This window comes from Lactuca serriola, chromosome 6, assembly GCF_051521515.1.
Source record: "Lactuca serriola cultivar US96UC23 chromosome 6, Lser_US96UC23_V15, whole genome shotgun sequence".
Classification (NCBI taxonomy): domain Eukaryota; kingdom Viridiplantae; phylum Streptophyta; class Magnoliopsida; order Asterales; family Asteraceae; genus Lactuca; species Lactuca serriola.
This window is the reverse complement of record NC_136413.1, coordinates 128,236,353-128,253,329: the sequence shown is the minus strand read 5'-3', so window position 1 is coordinate 128,253,329 and position 16,977 is coordinate 128,236,353.

Below are 16,977 nucleotides of genomic sequence, written 5' to 3'. Positions count from 1 at the left end.
CTGGTTGCAAAGGGTTTCTCACAAACTCCGGGAGTTGATTATAATGAGACCTTTTCTCCAGTGGCCAAGATTAAGTCTATTAGGGTTCTGTTAGCCATAGCCACATCTAAATGACTATGAAATACGGAAAATGGATGTCAAAATCGCTTTCCTTAATGGAAAGTTGGCTGAGGATGTTTACAAGAGGAAGCCAGGGGGTTTTGTCAATACAGAGTACTCTAATAGAGTGTGTAAGCTTGAGAAATCCATTTATGGGGTAAAGAAAGCACCTCGCAGATGGAATATTTTCTTTGATGAGAAAGTCAAAGAATTTGGCTTTTCTAGCAGTGAAGATGAATCTTGTGTATATGTCAAGGCTAGTGGGAGTATAGTTAGCTTTTTGGTGTTGTATGTGGATGACATACTACTCATAGGAAATGACATCCCAACTCTGCAGGAAGTTAAGTCCTGGCTTGGGAAGTGTTTCTCTATGAAGGACCTCGGAGAAGCTGCCTATATTCTAGGGATAAGGATCTTGAGAGACCGGAGTAAAAGACTGATTGGACTTAGTTAGAGTACCTACTTAGATAAGATGCTGAAGAGATTCGACATGCAGGACTCTAAGAAAGGAGAGTTACCCATCCAAAGTAACGCTAGATTGAGTAAGACACAAAGCCTTAGTACTGAGGTTGAGATAACATAAATGAGTCGAATACCTTATGCTTCAGCTGTAGGATCGATCATGTATGCTATGACGTGTACTCGACCTGATGTAGCCTTTTCCTTGAGCATGGTTAGCAGGTTTCAGGGGAACCCTGGCAAGGCACACTGGACTGCGGTAAAGAATATCCTCAAATACCTACGGAGGACTAAGGACTGGGTCCTTACCCTCGGTAGGAGTGATGACTTGAGAGTTGTAGGGTATAGTGATGCTAGCTTTCAGACTGATAGGGATAATTTCCGCTCTCAGTCAGGCTGGGTCTTTACCTTAAATAGAGGAGCAATTTCTCGGAAGAGTTCCAAGCAAGAGACAGTGGCTGATTCAACTTGCGAATCAGAGTATATTGCAGCTAGCGAGGCAACAAAGGAGGCGATATGGATGAAGAACTTCATTGGAGACCTTGGATTTGTACCAGCTATTAAGCAGCCAATGGAAATTTTCTGTGATAGTGAAAGTGCAGTTGCCTGCCTAGGAACCAAGGGATCACGGGAGATCCTGACACATCGACAGAAAATACCATTTTATCAGACATCGAATAGAATAAGGACTCCTCGTGACAAAGAGGGTATCATCGAATGAGAATCTAGCAGATCCCCTCACGAAGGGACTAACTCGGGTTAAGCATCTCCAACGTGCTCGGAGCATAGGGATGAAGGATGATATTAAATTTAGTAGTTAGATAACCTCAAAATTTGTAAAGTGTAATTGACATTAGATGATGAATAAAGGTGTTTTATTTATGAGTAAAGTGTTGCTATCTCTTGTCGATCGTTTACTATATTTCTTTTGCATGTTTTGACTTCCAGAATAATTATGTTTTGTATATCATATTATTCGAACCTCCACAATCAGTCATATGTTGGAAGTAGGTATGAATCAAGACTGTCATGATTGATTGCAGAGGTCTAAGGTGTTGGACATGGCTACAACAATCATGAGTGCTCATAAGTTCTAACCATTGGACTCAACCCATGCTCACTAGAATCATTTCATGGAATTTATCTCGAGTGATCATGAGACGGTAATTGTTGGATTAATGTCTAAGTCCATAACTATAATTGGTAAGACTTGACCAGACCCGACATGGTCCATTTGGGTTGCATGACATCATGCATTTGGATAGACTAAAATGAGAGAAATAACACTTAAGGTTTGTTAATATATTATAAGTTCTAATATATTAATAAGGTTATTTAATTAGTATTGATCAAGAATTAATTTGGAATTAATTAAGTGATCAAAAGGAGACTAATTAAATATATGGGTTGATTGTGTAAATCATTCATTCTTATATATGTGGGCTTGTGATCCAAGATTCCCTATGTTGGACTAAGTCCATGGGGTGATCCATGGATGCTCCATGGAGGTTAAAATCCATGGAGCATAAGGCATGGGTAAAGTCATGAGTTACATGGTGTAACCCTAATAGCCACCATATAAAAGAATTCCATGGCTCAAGAAATCGTGCACTATGTGTGAGTGTGAGGGCTAGACGATTTCAAGGAGTGTTCAAGTTTCTCTCAAGTTATTCCAAGTGTATTTGGTGTTGTGTGAACCATTTGAGGTGTCACACTTGGGGCACTAGGCACTCAAGCTTCATGAAGACTTTCTACATCAAAGAGGTATGTATTCTATCTTGTTATATTCATTGTTTTGTATGCTAGATTAGGATAATACCTTGGAAGTTCATATTTGCATGTATAATAGAGGAAACATAGATCCAAGGTATTTAGGGTTGCATGTACACTTAGGAGTGTTAGAATGCTCAAAACCCAACAGTGGTATCAGAGCTACAGGTTGTTTTCTGTTATATTGATGCAAATATTTTATTTTCAAAGTTGAAAAAAAAGGAAAAAAAACATGAAGTTTGTCAAATTTTAAGATAATTAATTGTTCTTGTGAAAAACTATTTATTTGTAAAATTTGAATAATTTGCTTTATGAGTTGAATTAGGTCAAATTTAATAAAAGATAAAATGATATGATTATTTTATTAGTTTTAAAAGTTTGATCTGAAGATTTTTATTTTTTGAAACCTCCATAAGTTATGGATATGAAAAGGTTTTAAAAAAATTGATTCAAAGTTTTTATGGAGTTACAAAATTTGGTGTTAATGTTTTAAAGGATTCCATAACTTAAGAATAAGTTATGGATCACCAAAAGCTTTTTGTGTTACCTTTTTTTATGAGTGAATTTAGATTAATGAACAAAATTATGTGATAGTTGGTTTTAATCCAAATTAATCTAAAAGAAGTTCATAAAATATGTTTATGTAACTTATAAGTCACATTTATGAATCTTAAAACTCATAAAAGTTGTCATAGATTACAAAATGAAGAGTCTTTTTCCTCATTAAATTGTTTTATGACTCCATAACTTGTCCTCAAGTTATGGATGTTCAAGAGTCACTTTATTAAAGTTTTTAAAACTTTAATTAAACTCATAAGTTATGAAAATCCAAGAGTTTTGAATAGTTTCAAAACTTGCCCTCATGTTTTGGAATTTGTAAAGTTTTCCCCATGAATACTTTAATTCCAAGTTAGCCCTTAGAATTTTAAAAGTTAAAATTCAACCCTTAGACTTTATAATATTATAAGTTCATAATATATATATATATATATATATATATATATATATATATATATATATATATATGTATAAGAGTAAAGTCAGTCTTACCGTTAGTAGGCCTCTTTCACGAAGCCGGTCTATAAAGGGGGTATAAGGTTACTGCCTATAAAATGGCAGTTTAATGGGTGTCCACTCTCACCCACCGCTTCCTTGACCGGTGGAGGGTCGTTAGCCGAACGGGTAGGACAAGGACTAGAATTCTCCCTTCATTAAAAGTATTAATGATAAATACTAAGTAACTAAACTCTTATAAATACCCAATCTTACTTACTTAGGAAAATGTGAATAAGGTGCTAATCCATGAAATTACACTTTGCACTTTGTTTAAGTCGGTTAGTGGAGCGTGTGTGGTTAACCGGCACACTAAATCGTATTTAACAAGGTAGGCAAAGGGTAACTTAATGTTTATCATAGTATCGATGGAGCGTGTGTGGTTAACCGGCACATTGATTGAGGGGTAAACACTTAAGGGTACCAAGTAATTTTCATGGTTACTTCACACCTTGTTTTGTGATCTTAGGCATCCCAATCACAAAACCTGAAGGGCACACTCGAGATTGAAACATGTCATTGAAAAGTTCAATGAATCTTAAAGATCTAGGAGTTTCAAAAACCAATTAAAACCTAATAATACATTTCGTTTATCTTGGTGGAAATTGGTGAATCGTCATTCACCTACCTTTGAATATTTTATAGCTTGGATTACGACATCCCTCTTCTAAGTTACAAAATAGTTTGTTGGGTCCTGGCCTTAATATTTCATATTGGGTGTCATATTAAGGACTTTAAACCAACTATCTTGAATATTTCCCAAAAAGATGTCTGGTTTAGACATTTATGATCTTCCTAAATCTCTTGAAACAAGCTTTCCTAAATGAAGATGATGTCCCATGGAAATCATACTTCTTTCACCTCCTCCAATTATTCTCCCTAACCCACAAGTTCTTGAAAATTTTAAGGTCACTCAAGCCCTATTGGCAAGCAAAGGTCTATGTGTGATCACATCTTGGAGATGTAGTCACATATTGACAAGCCGAGAGAGTTGGGTGTCAAAGTGTTGAGAAAGTTGGTTCCTTAACTACTTTCTAAGTCACATAGTGAGTTCCCTTGGGACTCCTATAAAACAGACTATGACAAGACCCTTAATGATCTTATCTATTTGCTAAGATAAACTTCCTAAAACTTGTGGACATTGACAATAATGACATTGGATATCCAGTAAAGCTCTCTCATTCCAATGGAAAGGGATTGGCCATAGTCAACTCGGTTGACCAAATGGTAAAGAGAGAGGCTAAGTCTGAGATAGTCCCATTATCAAGGGTCCATAAGTAACTATTTCCAAAGGAAAGGGCATTGGTTGCGAAGCTGCCAAATTTACCTAAGGATGTTAAAGTCAATAAGTTTGGCTCTACTTCAGGTAAAGTCCATTGTCTAACTCTATTAAGTGCATGCTGATAATGATCACGAAGATGGATTTCAATCGCATGGTTTGGTGATCAGAATTTTGGGCTATTACTTAAGAGTTATGATATTTATATTGCTTAGGAATAGATAACAACAAGGTTTTCATATGGATTGTAAGGATAAGTTTTCCGCAAAGTTTTAAAATAAAAGAAAAAGGTGTTGATTTTATTTATTTTAAGTATCCTTACAATGGCATTTGTGAAAAGTTGTTGCTTATAAGATTCCACTGATAGCAATATTGGAAAGTGAATTTGATTCTTTCTTTTGTGGTAGTGTCTAAATTTACCAAATAAGGGAAGATTCTCATCACCCAAGTTTCAGTTGGATAGAAACTTGGAATCATGCAAGTTGTATAGCATGATGAATGAGAATTTTCAAGCATTGAAAAAAAATTAAGACTAACTACTTGTTCACATGGATGTGTGAGTCAAGTGAAAGACTAAGGGATCGAGTACACATTCTTGTGCACTGGTCAAGTCCACCACAAAAGATCGATAAGACTATTCGTCATGGTTTACTAAAGCTCAGTAAATATGATTATACTTACAAGATTAAGTGTAACTCTGAGACATTGGAAAAGGTTCCAATGTATGGCAGAGCGAATAAGAAGAATCAAATTAGGCAGAAGGATAAAAGTTTCTCAAATCTGAAAAGATGGGAGAGTACTTTAGTATCAGTTTTGTGATCATCTTAATGATTAAGAAACCATAGCATAATTAGTTCTCTAAGGAAATCTTAGTGCATTCTTATGACTAAGAAGAGGAATCTTGAATTGTTGAAATGGTTAAATCAAGAAGATGAGTCATACTTCATTCCAATACAAGTCTTAGAGTCATACTCCAAGATTGTAATTTGAGTGACATGTCTTAAAGAAGGTTTAAAACACTTGTCAAATGTAAGAGTAAAAGTTTCCTACTCTTGTACATTTGAAATTGGTAAGTTGTGATATTTTGGATAAAACAAAGACCAACTAAGGCCAATTATGTGAAATGTTTGTCTTGATTAGAATCCGCACTATCTCTTGGATGTTTGACAAGGGAGTCTTATAGGTCAATAGGATAGTGGGAGTCTTAAAGGTCTTGAACGTATCAAGAACTAATCAAGAATAAAACCTGAAGTTCTTCACTAGCACACGACTTGAGGTTTATAACCTATCATGTTGACATATTCTGTGCCCATTCCAATTAAAGTGGGCTTTGCATATGCGTTTTTATAGTTCTTAATTGGTTGCACAACAACTTGGAAGCAATGGCGGACCCTTGAGCTGCCAGGTGGCAATAAATTAAGATTGAGTTAAATCCATACGAGTTTGGATTTGTCATTATCCATGTCTTGTGATTATGGTTTTGACAAATTCATATGGGTAGGAACTCATACACCATAAAAATCTAAGTGTCATAAGGTTTCTCTCCGATTCATGAAAATGATGGCTAGGAAACACTTTCACTAAGTAAAGTTTAGCTAGATAGCAATTGCGATATTTGCATTCTCAAAGTCGTTAGTGGGGTGTGTGTGGTTAACCGGCACACTAACCTGGACTTGTGAGAAGTGGAAAAAAGGTCTAACCATTATGATTACTGAATCCCTCTTCATAATTGTTTAGACACACCTATGAGCTATCTAAGGGAAGGTGTATGATTTTGATAAAGTTTTATCAAAACAATCTAGTATCAGAAATATGAACTTTGGTAAGAAAGTCAGCTGATTTCTGAGTACATGTCAAAGCTAGTGGGAGCATAAGTGTCATGCTAATAATCATCATGTTAGTGGGAGCATGATAATTATGATAAGTATTGCAACTTAGAAATGTTAATTATAGAAAACAAAAGTTTTAATTGGGAAAGAGTTGTTTTGCTATAATTAAGGGAGAGGAAATTATACTTCATCTCAAATATAAAATTTTAGATTGAGGTTTTAATTGTATTTAGTCAAGGATATATATATGAATTTCATGTTGGAATGACTCAACATAAGAAAATTCTGTATATGGGTCCATTATTTGAGTTCTAAAATTCAATTATGATTACGGCTTCCCTTTTCATAATATGAATTATGAGAACTTGGCAAATAGAAATGGAAATGTTATAGCAAAAGACTGGTTTAGTCTTTATGTGAGACATCATGAATCGTATCCCATATGCTTCGGATATAGGATCGATTACATGTGCTACATTCATCCTTTCTAAAATTTTCCAAATGCCTAGGGCATTAAGAAGGGAAAAGGTCTAGAATTGGATATGACTAAAAGGATTAATCAATTGTCGAGGACAATCTAAGGTTTACCAAAGATTGGATGCTCAAGGATAGTTGGAAGTATAGTGATAATTCTGGAAGGACCATATTGACATAATCTGTAAGGAGGCAACTCTTGTTCAGAAGTGATAGACAAAATGAATATGGAAATGTTTCAAAGTTAGAATTTTCAATCTATGTAAGATTAAGGAAACTTAATGCAAGAAGGATGTTTCCAAGGAGTTGATCTCCTTTGGAATACTTTGTAATGTTTGTTGTCAAGTCCTTGTGACTTTGTGCATAATCATTACAAGAGGATCAATGCATATTAGTTTAGAATCTAACAGATTTCAGTAAATCGCATGACTTTGGAATTTTTGCATTTGCAGTAAGGATTTGGGACTGTGAAAAGATCGAGGATCATTGGAGTTATGTTCAATTGATCTATTTCACAAAGTAAAGATCATAGACAAACATAGTATGCATACTTGGTGTATGACATGACTAGTGTTTAGAAAACATAGTGTACATGCTTGGAGCATGGGACAACTACTGTTTTAAATTCAAGAATAAAGTTGATAGCTGAAACAATATAGAATGAATAATATGTAATCATATGGTGATAAATAAAATGTGTTTTATTTATGTTCATAGGTTTTGATACCATATTGGATTCAATTATTCTTGTGTTTCATTTTGCATGTTTGGACTTCCAGAATAAACTAGGTTATTCTTCCGGAATGACTGAGTTATTCAAACCATCCACAGTCAGTCATATGTTGGAAGTAGATATGAATCAAGACTGTCATGGGTTGGCTTGTAGAGGTCTAAGATGTTGGACAAAGGGCTACAACACTCATGAGTGCTCATAAGTTCTGAGTATTGGATTCAACCCGCGCTCATTGGAATCACTTCATGGATTTTATCACGAGTGATCATGAGATGATAATATCTTATATTCTTCAAACCTAGAGATATGAGTTGTTACTATGAGTTGGTTGTACATTGATTGCATGAAAATGCATTCAGTAACTCGGTGTTATAAAACGTGCCTTTGTGTATGATTCAACAAGTAGTAAAACAAGCCATATGAGTCAAAGTTTATCCATTCCTTTTACCTTCGGGATAAAAGCGATATCTGTGGTCCCCTCGATGATTTGATGATGACAAATGGAAGTGCTCGGCCGGGCAAGGATTGATTTGATTTATTCAATTAGTCAGTCGTCATAAATCGGAAATCGGGAAACAACAAATGGACAGAGAGAATGATTATAATCCATGTCTCAGTCCATATGATATCTAGAATGGAGGAATATATGATCCCTTATCTAATGGACAAGTCATTGACAAAGGTCAGAGTTCATCTACAAGGTCAGAGTTCGACAGAAGCTTTTGAGAGCTATAATTGCCAGTCAGTTCTTGAAGTCATACGCAATAATAGTTTTAGACTTATCCAAGTGGGAGACTGTTGGATTATTGTCTAAGTCCATAACTATAATTGGTAAGACTTGACCCGACCCGGCATGGTCCATTTGGGTTGCATGGCATCATGCATTTGGATAGACTAAAATGAGAGAAATAACACTTAAGGTTTGTTAATATATTATAAGTTCTAATATATTAATAAGGTTATTTAATTAGTATTGATCAAGAATTAATTTGGAATTAATTAAGTGATCAAAAGGAGACTAATTAAATATATGGGTTGATTGTGTAAATCATTCATTCTTATATATGTGGGCTTGTGATCCAAGATTCCTTATGTTGGACTAAGTCCATGGGGTGATCCATGGATGCTCCATGGAGGTTAAAATACATGGAGCATAAGGAATGGGTAAAGTCATGAGTTACATGGTGTAATCCTAATAGTCACCATATAAAAGAATCCCATGGCTCAACAGAATCGTGCACTATGAGTGAGTGTGAGGGCTAGACGATTTCAAGGAGTGTTCAACTTTCTCTCAAGTTATTCCAAGTGTATTTGGTGTTGTGTAAACCATTTGAGGTGTCACACTTGGGGCACTAGGCACTCAAGCTTCATGAAGACTTTCTACATTAAAGAGGTATGTATTCTATCTTGTTATATTCATTGTTTTGTATGCTAGATTAGGATAATACCTTGGAAGTTCATATTTGCATGTATAATAGAGAAAACATAGATCCAAGGTATTTAGGGTTTCATGTACACTTAGGAGTGTTAGAACGCTCAAAACCCAACAGTAATATCATATAAGTCTTCAAACCTAGAGATATGATTTGTTACTTATCAGTTGGTTATGCATTGATTGTACGTAAATGCATTGGTAACTCAATGTTATAAAACATGCTCTTGTGTATAATTCAATGAGTAGTAGAACAAACATATGAGTCGAAGTTTATCTATTCCTTCTAGGATTAGAAGCTGATATCTGGGCCCCTCGATGATTTTGTTTTGACCTATGTACCGGGCCCGGTCAGAACTAAGTTGATGTGTTCAATTAAGTTCTTTGTCAAACAAATCGGAAATCGGGAAACAAACTGTTGGACAATAAGTAAGACATTGTTCCATGTATTTGTCCGGCTGATATCTAGAACAGAGGATTATATGCTCACTTATCTTAAATGGCGTATCATCATCTTCTCGGTTCCAAGAGACCTTGAAAGAGCTATGATTGCTGATCGGTTCCTGAAGTCATACTTGCAGTTATAATTATTAGACTTATCCAAGTGGGAGACTATTGGATAAGGTGTCTAAGTCCATAACTATTTCTGGTATGTACTTAACCCAACCCGGCATGGTCCATTTGGGTTGCATGGCACAATGCAATTGGATAGACTAAATGAGAGAAATAACACTTGTGGTTTATTAATATATTATAAGTTCTAATATATTAATAGTATTATTTAATTAGTATTGATCAAGAATTAATTTGGAATTAATTAAGTGTTCAAAAGATAACTAATTAAATGTATGGGTTGATTATGTAAATCATCCATAACTTGTATAGTGGGCTAAGAGGCTCCATGGATTATCAAGTTGGGTTAAACCCATAGGATGCTCCATGGGAGTTACAAACCCATGGGTCATGGAAATGAAGAGTCATGACACATTAGAGTTTACATGGTGTAACCCTAGATGTGTCAACACTATATAAGGAACCCATTCTCCACCAAAATCGGCTACACATGAACAAGTGAGGGATAGGTCGATTTTGGCAAGTGTAAGATTCTTTCAAAGTTTACTCCTTTGCATTTGGTGTTGTGTGAAGCATTTGAGGCATTACACTTCGGGTGCTAGGCTCACAAGGTTTCAAGGATCATAAGCAACAACAAGGTAAGTTATTCTATCTTTCATTCAAGTTAAAAATTGTTCCCCATGTATGCTAGATAGGATATAACCTTGGAATTCAACTTTGCATGATAATTAGACAAACATAGATCCAAGGTTATTAGGGTTGCATGTACACTTAAGAAGTGTTAGAATGCTCAAAACCCTTCAAAAAGGGTGTTCCCTTTGAATGGATAAATAAGCAAGAGGTTGCATTCCGAACTTTGAAAGCAAGCACTCTGCAGTGCGCCGATACTATCATTACAAGAAGGAATAGAGGACTTCATAGTTTACTGCGATGCGTCGAATCATGGTCTAGGTTGCGTACTTATGCAGCGTGGGAAGGTGATAACTTATGCATTCCGACAACTAAAGACACATGAGGTGAATTATACAACCCACGATCTGGAATTGGGAGTTGTGGTCTTTGCCTTGAAAATTTGGAGGCACTACCTTTATGGTACAAAGTGCACCATTTTCACAGACCACAAGAGCCTCCAACACATCCTAAATCAAAAAGTGTTGAACATGAGGCAACGAAGATGGGTTGAGCTACTAAACGATTATGAGTGTGAAATCAAGTACCACCCAGGCAAGGCTAACGTGGTAGCTGATGCCTTAAGTCGGAAAGAATAGTCGAATCGTCGTGTGAAAACTCTCTCGATAACCATCCAATCCCACCTGACCTCGCAAATTAGAATAGCCCAGTCGGATGCCATGAAGGCAGAAAATAGAACGAGCAAAGCCTTATGTGGAATGGAAAAGAATCTCGAAGTGAAATAGGACGGAGCATATTATTTCATGAACCACATTTGGGTCCCTAAAATTGGGGGATTCAGAGAGGTAGTCATGAATGAAGCCCACAAGACACGATACTCCATCCATCCGGGTTCAGATAAAATGTACTTGGATATTAAGCAACATTATTGGTGGCCCAACATGAAGGCAGAGATTGCCACCTATGTTAGAATGCCTTACTTGCGCTAAAGTGAAGGTGGAATATCAGAAGCCCTCGGGATTATTACAGTAACTAGTAATTCCCGAGTGGAAATGGGAAAGGATTACTATGGACTTTGTGATCAAATTAACCAATTCAACAGATGGATTGGACACCATATGGGTAATAGTCGGCAGATTGACAAAATCCGCTCATTTCCTACCAATAAAAGAATCATACAAGATGGAGAGGTTGACGAGGATATACATCAAGGAAATTGTGAGACTTCACGGAGTGCTGGTATCTATCATCTTGGATAGAGATAGTAGATTCACTTCACGTTTTTGGCAATCACTTCAGAAAGCACTGGGAACACATCTCGACATGAGCACTGCTTATCATCCGCAAACGGATGGTCAAAGCGAACGAACCATTCAGACACTTGAAGACATGCTTCGCGCATGTGTGATAGACTTTGGAAAGTCATGGGATACCCACTTACCCTTAATCGAATTCTCGTATAACAACAGTTATCACACGAGCATCAAAGTTGCTCCTTTCGAGGCGTTGTATGGATGCAAATGTAGATCACCGTTGTGTTGGGCCGAGGTAGGTGACACCCAGATAGTGAGAGAACTGACATCAGGTGGTGCGTTAACGGGACCAGAGATCATACGTGAAACGGAGGAACAAATAGTTCAAATCAGAGCTCGACTACAAGCATCACACGACCGACAGAAGAGCTACGCTGATAAACGGCGGAAGCCCTTGGAGTTTCAAGTCGGGGATCAGGTGTTGTTAAAAGTCTCTCCCTGGAAAGGGGTTATTCATTTTGGAAAATAGGGAAAGTTGAATCCTCGATATATCAGACCTTTCGAGATTCTTGCCCGAATCGGTCCAGTGGCGTATAGACTGCAGCTACCCGCTGAGCTCAACATTGTATACCTTGTGTTCCATGTTTCCAATTTGAAAAAGTGTATATCTAACGAAACCCTCGTCATTCCCCTTGAAGAAATAGAAATCAATGAGAATCTCCTGTTCGTCGAAGAACCAGTCGAAATTATGGACAGGGAGGTGAAGCGTACTAAGCAAAGTCGCATTCCGATTGTGAAGGTATGGTGGAACGCGAAGCGTGGGCCAGAATTCACATGTGAACGCGAAGACCAGATGAAATAGAAGTACCCTCACCTATTCTTGCATTCTCAAATCTAGCTTTCAAAAGAATTTCGTGACGAAATTCCCTCTAATGGGGGGATGATGTCAAAACTAGGAATTTTGATGCTTTGTAACAACAACAATGATAACAATTGTGAGCCAAAAATATGAAAGCATGTATGATGCTTATTCAATAACAACAAAACTTCCATCAAACACTTTATACAACCACTGGAAATAGTCAACAAAGAATTGGAAACCCTAGAAATCCCGGTTAAAGTCCATTTTAGAATAGGACTTCCTTATTGGGCCTAATGGGCCAATAAGCTTCCAATTTGACTATTTGGGGCTTAGAACTCTTAAATGGGCTCTAATTGGACCCGCTTCCATTTATTTTAATAATTTGGGCCATATTTGGCCTACAATGAAATAAAATACCCTAATGGACCTTATTGGGCCATAACTAACCTAATTAGCCCTAATGAGCCATAAAAACTCATACTTGATGAATATTGGGCCATGAATTTCTCTAAAAGGGCCAATGGGCCAAAAACCATCAAATTAGGCCCATATTATGGACTCAAACTCAAAAAGGCCCAACACACTCTTCTCCTTAGCCTATTCTTAGCCAACATATAAAAAAAGAGAAGATTAATGGAGTTGACTTCTAAGTTGACACATCATTATTACTCAAAGGTTATCAACGTATAGTACATCTCATGCATCTAGGGCATCTCATGTTCCCATGCAACTTCTCTCCCCCTTCTCCTCTTTATTCGGCCGAGACCACAATGGAAAAACACACACACTCTCTCAAAAATATCTCTCAAACACATAATAACTATCTTCTCCTTTTCATCCAAGTTTTTGAGAATTAGAAGCTTTCCAAGGAGTTTTTCATTAAAAAAAATCACTTCTAGTTACAAATCTTAGTATGTTCTTACTTAAATCCAAAGTTTAGCTTCTATACCTCATCAAAAATCATCTTTTAATTCATTCAACTTCATGATCATACTCCTTAGAAGTAACCTAAGCTCAAGGACTTCTAAAGAAGCTTGTTAGGCCGAAATCTTCCCTCAAATCTTCATCAAAACCAAATCCAAACCTCAAGGTGAGTTCATACCCCTCATTTTCGGTTTTTACAAGTTTTATGGGGGAGAATACAAGTAAAATGTGTAGATCTATGTGTATGTGTGTGTGCTATGTATGATTTTACGCATGTATGTGTGATTGTAAGTGTTTATGTAGTAAATATGCAACAAAAAGAGAAGAAATCTTGAGATCTATGACATAAGAAGGAAAAAAAACATGATCTAAGGTATACTACACTAAACAAGTCAAGAAAAATACCCTCTAAGATTAAAATAAACATATTGTAACATAAAACAAATTTTTGGGGCTTAAATTGTCAAATAAACAAAAGTTGGGTGAAAAGTTTCCATACACGGTTTTCTTGAGGGTCAAAAGAGTCAAACAAGTAAATTAAATGTTTTTATGAAAATTATGCTTTTCAAAGGACTTGAAATGTAAATATTAACTCAATGGGCCAATTTTTGGGCTTTTCGGCCCATTAAGCCTAAAGTTGCGAAACACATAATTTTCAAAGGGATGAAATGATAAATTCCTCAAAACAGGGGATAAAGAGTTAAAAAAATTATTTCAAGGGTTAAAAATGCTTTTCTTGACCAAAAAGGATAAAAAATGTAAAGTTTTTGGATTTTGGGCCAAAATTGTAAAAGTTGCAAAAGTTTGGGCTTTAACCAAAAGACACTTTTCTAGTAGGGTTGAAACTGCCAAAGAAAATGTTTTGGCCTAAAAATATCAATTGAACAAGTCTATGGGTCAAATGTGTCAAGAAAATGGTTTAAGGGCTAAAATGTCTTTTTTTATATATAAGGGACTAAAATTGTCATCTTTATTAAAGAAGGGCTGAAATCGGTCAAACCAATATTTTGAATCAATTCTTTTACTATTAAGATGTTTGAGTCAAAAATACAAAACCACAACTCATGAAGATGAACATATTTAAAATCCCAAAAATCGTTAACAATAAGCGAGCGGCCTCGTGCCAATTCAAAATAACAATCGTCCAATCAAACTTTCCAACAATTATACAATTCCTAAAAACAAGTAAACAATCCAAACTTTGGGCTTGAAAGTCCAATCATGCTTGTTGGCCCTTTGTGACCTATTAACATGATTTTGGGCCCAAGGAATAATAATAAATGTTATTGGGCCTCTTACGACCTAATTTCATATTTAAGGGACTCTCAATGGCTTTTAAGTGCTAGTGGGCCTTAGTGGCCCATTAGTACTGCTAGTAAGCTCCAAGTAAACAAATACAGGCCGATAATCAATAGTAATCAAGTGAATTGGGATTTAGTGAGTAATAACGGGTGACACCAACGTGTGTCGGTCGTAGTCTGTAGTTATAATCAAAGTCTCCTGGAGGAAGAGCGAGAGTTTGTGTATAGATCTATACGGGGGTGACTCCCCCACACCTCAGCTGTTCGCTACAGTTAGACTCAGCCAGTCTAGAGTGACAAAATCTTAAGATCAATTCCGGCGCTCACCAGAATGCTAAGACAGACGAACTAGTCATTATCATGCATGGTTATAAAGACTCACATATATAAACCCGATATAAATCAAGTAATCAAGGTAATTCAAAACCATTCACGTGATAGGATAACAATTCGAACCGTATATGATATTTTCATTTTTGGAAAACATCGGGTTTTCCGGGAAAGTTCAAAATTTTTCACTTGCACGTTTAATACAAAAATTTTCAATTATACATGTTTTAAAATCATCATGCATATATTTATGGATCTCCAAACTTTTTATAAACAATGGTCTTTTCAGAAAATATCGGATTTTCTGGGTTGTTTTCGTTCAAACTACACAAAACATTTTCATATCAAACCTGCTTACAAACTCACCAACATTCCATATGTTGACCGTTTTTCAAAATAACTTGTATTCTCAGGTAACCTGTAAGCTGAGGAGTAATTACCAAGTATGTTAGTGTGTTTTGCTTTTGAAAACTATCAAACAGTTTATGTATGGATTTGTAATGTTAAAACAATATACTTGATGTGAACAATGTCAGTTGTAATACATTGATGCATGGTGATGTTTATGTTATGATTCATGTATATTCATTGTGATGATATTCAATTTAAGTCACGCGAGCCCTCGGATGTTTCCGCCGTCTGGTTCGGGGGTGTGACAGATTGTGAATTGAAAGTCATAATTTGGAGTCTAACGTTAGATAGGGAGCAAGTGCAAGATCGAGCACCGCCTGCAGTCAGGAAGTCTTATACTTAGATACTCGTTCGAAGAAACATCAAAGTTACGGTTATAACTTAGGATGAAGAGATAGCGTCTGCAGTATCATGTGAGCCCTGTTTCGTTGATGATTCCGAGACGTAATCATCCTAAGGGGGAGATAATTGTAACGCCCGTAGATTTGGGTTAGTCAATTTAGAGATAATAGGGGTCGAAAACGACTTTTCGACAAAATATTATTTACAATAAATAATCTTAATTAAGCTGTAGAATATGTCTCAAGGGTTCCGTAAATATAAAGAACGTCGAAATCCGAATTATAACGAAGAAGTTATGGCTCGTCGAAGTTTTTCGGCAAAACAGGCACGGGACCGGGAGACGTAAATAGTGAATTTACGATAGAGCGACTTTTAGCCATAGCGATCTAAATGAAACTCGTAGAATATGTTAAACCAAGAGCGTCCATAAAATGAACCCCCAAATCTGACTTCGTATGAGGAAGTTATGATTTTTTGAAGTTTCGGCTCAGCAGTGCACAACCCGAAATTCGAATATTAGATCGAGCAGTATTTAGCAGACACGACCTAAACGAGAATCGAAGATCGCGTTAAGAGTATCATAAGGAGAAAAAGGTTGGCGAAAACGGATGTCGGATGAAGAAGTTATGAGAATTTAACGGACCAATCCTGTCCCGGCCTGTTAATAATGTAAATTTTCAAATAAAGTCAAAATTAGCCGACGGAGTCTAAATGAAAGACATAGAGTACATTCCCTCCTTCGCGTGGATATAAGGAACGTCAAAAACGGAGATTGTATGTGAGAGTTATGATTTTTAGAAGTCGGAAGGAAAAATTGCGAAGCTGGAGCAAGATCGATGACGTGCGGCATCAGGGCCGTCCATCGCTGAATCAAGCCTCACACCGGATGAGGCCACGTAGCCTCTTCGCATTACGCTCCGCATCGAAGTACGCCCAACATACCTCGCTCTTGTGCGGTCCGAGACTTCGCCACGTCGCACCACTCGGAGGCCGCTACCTGGCAGTCCTATCCCAAGAACGCCCAGCGTAAGCATGCTGAACGCCCAGCGTAATGTCCGAACTTCAGCCTATAAAAGGCAACGAAGGCTGCCGAGTTCCATGCACCAAAATCCTCTCTCTCTAGTTTCTTTCTCTCTCTAGGGTTCCGAGCAAAGCCTGATTTTCTTTAAAATCCGCTGTAAGTGAGTTATGCTTACGTAGTTTTTAATATAGGTTTCAAATAA